Source organism: Mandrillus leucophaeus, unplaced genomic scaffold (genome assembly GCF_000951045.1).
Source record: "Mandrillus leucophaeus isolate KB7577 unplaced genomic scaffold, Mleu.le_1.0 Scaffold357, whole genome shotgun sequence".
Taxonomy (NCBI): Eukaryota; Metazoa; Chordata; class Mammalia; order Primates; family Cercopithecidae; genus Mandrillus; species Mandrillus leucophaeus.
The window spans coordinates 1,128,577-1,132,777 of NW_012103776.1; positions in this window are offsets into that span (position 1 = coordinate 1,128,577).

Consider the following 4,201-nt stretch of genomic DNA (forward strand, 5'->3'; position numbering starts at 1 on the left):
GAAGAGAAGCAAATTGACTATGAAAAGCAATGACTACAGCCTTAAGGCTGGCCTGAAGTCCATAATAATGGTATAAGACAGAAGTTGGCAAACTCTTTATATTAAAGACCAGAATGATTAATATTTTAGGCTTTGTGAGTCACTGTTGTAAGTATGCAACTCAGCCATTTTAGCACCAATGCAGCCATAGACCACATGTAAATGAATGCATATGGATGTGTATAAATAAAACTTTTATTTATAGAAACAGGCAGTAGGCTGGGTTTAGTCAACCTCTGTTATAAAGGGATATTAAAATGAAGTGTGCTGAAAAATTATAAGAAATAGAGGTGTCACATATATAGAGTTTTTAAACATATATATTATTTATATAAAGCAGGAAATACTGATCAGACCAAAATAAAAGTGACTCACATTACAATTTAAGCCAAAATACAAGTAACAATCACAAATTGCTCTTGTCCTGCAAACCTTCAGAACTATCTCGTTATTTGGAGTTAAAACTTTATGCAGTGTGTGCTGTAAATTATGATGCTTAAATGCTTTATGTGTGTGATACACACATACAGGGTGAACTATGTCTTTGTTGTAGAAACAAAGCCTGGCATGCTTGCCTCTTGGATGACTGAACACACAAGGCATTTTCCAAACAGCATGGGCACACCATGATGCCAAATGTCCTTATTTCTACATTTGTGATGAAATCAAGTAGGTAGGCAGTAAAGAGTTAAATTGTTTAGTGAGTGGCTTCTTTGAAAAGCAGGAAAGGAGATTCAGTGTGGGCCATCTTTATATTCTGTATGTGCTGCTTTTAGAAAGCAAAAATAATGTTGGCCCACTAGTGACTCACCACCATAAAACTGTTGAATAAATGAATGAATGAGATAGAGAAGAGTGGGCAGTTTCGACAGCCCTTGTGAAAGAGAACTGGTAGAGCCTGGAGCTAAATGCATGTGGAGTGGGCAGGTGAAGCCTGCTGTCTGCTCTGTTGGGTGAAGGGTGACCAGGTGTAGATTTCAGGGAAAGGAGCAGGTTTTAGAAAGAAGGATGATGAGCCCTATTTTGTAGAAAATGTTGAGATGCTTATGAGATGTCTATTAGAGAATTTGCTGTATGAGTCAGAGGCTCAGGCAAATTGGCTGACTGAAGCCAATTTGATTTTAATATCCCTTTATAACAGAGGTTGACTAAACCTAGCTTGCTGTCTGTTTTTATAAATAAAGTTTTATTTATACACAGCCATATGTATTCATTTACAATTAATTTTGGGAACTGCTTTAGCAGAGAAAACAATGGAGTCAGCTTGTGTTGCAGGAAAGGGAAAGGAAAGGAAGAGACCATAAGGGCTCCACTCTATGGAAACACCAACATTTACGAGGATGGACTTGGCTGGAACAAGAATAAGACTCCTGATGCTCAAACGGGAACCACGAAGATGAGTGCTATGTAGGGCCCCCAAGGCCAAGCTAGGACCGAGTGCTCAAATGGTACTATGAACTGAGGCTGGTGGTCCTTCTCTACCCCTTTCTTTAAAGTCCCTTTAGCTTTAACTTTTGCTTTGTAACTTTCAGGATGTGATTTGACCTGTTGGGTAGACTAGATCTCCAGTCTAGGCTATGATTCATCACTTTGAGGAATGTGTTTGTGAGCAGAGAAGAAAAGCATTTGACCACATCTTTAGAGATAATGATAGGAATATAGTGATTAGCATGTGGGGAGGGTCGCATTGGTGGACGTGATGCTGATAAGCAGCCCAGTCTTGCTGTTGAGGGTGTGATGCTGCTGAAGGGTGAGTCTGTACCCAGAAGACCTGAGGAAAACACCCCAAATGAGGTTCTTGGTGAATTTGGAGGTTACCATGGCATAGGCATGATGCTCACCCACCGGTCTCTGAATCTCTTTCTCTTCCTACTTAGACTCTTCCTTGTTTCATCCGCACACTGCAGGTGCCTCTCTTTACAGCCCACTTTAGGGCTTAATGACAGCTCTTCCACCCTCTTGGAGCGGTCTGGGGAAAAAAAGGTGAACAATGAGAATGCTTTATCTCTTACTAGGGGCCTTCAATGATAACCTCATGGAAGGAGAGAGTGGCAATAATGTACCACAGCAGCACCAATTTCTTTGTTATACTTGCAGGATTGCTAGACAGAGAAAGTATTATCTCAGTCTGTGTGTATCCTCAGTTACTCAAACAGGTTGGGTAACTTGTAAACAACAGAAATTTACTTCTCACAGTTCTGGAGGCTGGGAAGTCCAAGATCAAGGTGTCTGCAGCATCTGGGGAGGGTCTGCTTCCTTATAGATGGTGCCTTCTTGCTGTGTTCTCTCACATGCAAAAGGCGCCAACAAGCTCCTCTGGGCCTCTTTTATGAGAGCCCTAATCCTACTTAGGAGGGTTCTGTACTCATGATCTAATCACCTCCCAAAGTCCCTACCTCTTAATACTATCAGATTGGGTGTTAGGTTTGAGCATATGAATTTGGGGGGACACAAATGTTCAGAACACAGAAAGTATATGCAAGTTCTATACTGTGTCTTTCTAGAGAGTAAGATATAAAATTAGGAAGAGGAAGTTTTTTTTTTAAACAGTCAAAAACAAAAGTGAGACAAAGACTTCTAACCCTTTGTCCTAATGGTATATGTCTTAAGGGCATCCGCCAGCCTCTGCTGATAAGAATTTCAATTTCAAAGGCTACATAGGGGCATAGGGGATAAGGAACAACAACGCTTTGGGTTCATACAAGTTGGGAGTCAGTTTAGAAACCTCAGAGTAAGGCTGGATCTCTAATGTCCAAATTCTCTGTGAAAAGGTAAACTAGAAGAAAGAAAAGGCCCCCAAAAAAGTAGACCACGAGGAAACTTGTTTGTTTTAACCTTGGTTCTGGGTTTAGGGGCTAAAACACAAAAGGCTACATTGAGAATTTACCATAAACTAGTTCATGTGTGGGTGTGAGTCTTGAATTCACACTGCCTGTGTGATGAAATTACCCAAATTGAAAATTTAGTTTAAATTAGTTCTGACTTGTAATGTTTCCAGTCATCTAAAAAAGAAAACATGAATCTATTCTGGAGTAATATCCTCAAGTGGGTCTCAGAGAGGTTCGGCAAAGTTCCAGGGGAAATGGGTTCAAAAAACAAAACACACACATTCCAACAGAAACAACAAGCAACAGAATCAGACCTGAAGAGCCTTTTAATATTGGAAATGTCTGATATATAAGATAAAATAAGTATGTTTAATATGTATGAAGGAATAACACAGAAATTGAAAATATGATTAAAGGGTAATAGGCTGTCAAAGGTGACCAGGGAGACATAAAGAAGAATCAATGATAAAATTTAGGATGATGTCCCTGCCCAAATCTCACTGAAATGCAATCCCTAGTGTTGGAGGTGGAATCTGGTGGGATCATGGGGACAGATTTCTCATGAACATTTAGCACCATCCCCTGCAGTACTATCCTCGAAGTAGTGAGGAGTTCTCATGAGATCTGTTTGTTTAAAAGGATGTGGAACCTCCCCCTTTGCTCTCTCACGTCTGCTTTTGCCAGGTGACATGCCTGCTCCCCCTTCATCTTCCGCCATGATTGGAAGCTTCCAGAGGCTTCCCTGGAAGCAGATGCCAGTATGCTTCCTGTATAGCCAGGAGAAGCATTAGCCAATTTAATCTCTTTTCTTAGAAAATACCCAATGTCAAGATTTTTTTTTTTTTTTTTAATAGCAATGCAAGAATGGCCTAATATGGATGATAAGGTGGCGTGGTGTTTGAATCTACCCAAATTTCCTCATAGAAACAAAAAGAGCCACGACAATAGCAAAACTAGAGATTAACACCTACAACAAAACTAGATGGCATATATGACAAGGTAACCCTATAAACCTTGACTGTATGGGTTTTACAGTCCAAACATGACTATATGGGAACACACCAATGGTGACAGACTCAAGTATTAATGACACATGTATCAGAGGGAGTGGAGATACAGCAACTGAGCTTTGAGAACCCTGAGAACAGGAGAATCTTAAAAATATCAGAGACTCCCATCACCTGTCATTTTATTAAAATTTCTTATTATTTGTATGAGTTTTTCCTTAAAATTTGTTTTCTTATATATAGGAGCATTATTTACTAGAAATGGTTTTATTAATACTTTCTTTTTTCCATTTCTTATGCTTCTAATTGATTTCTATTTAATTGCAT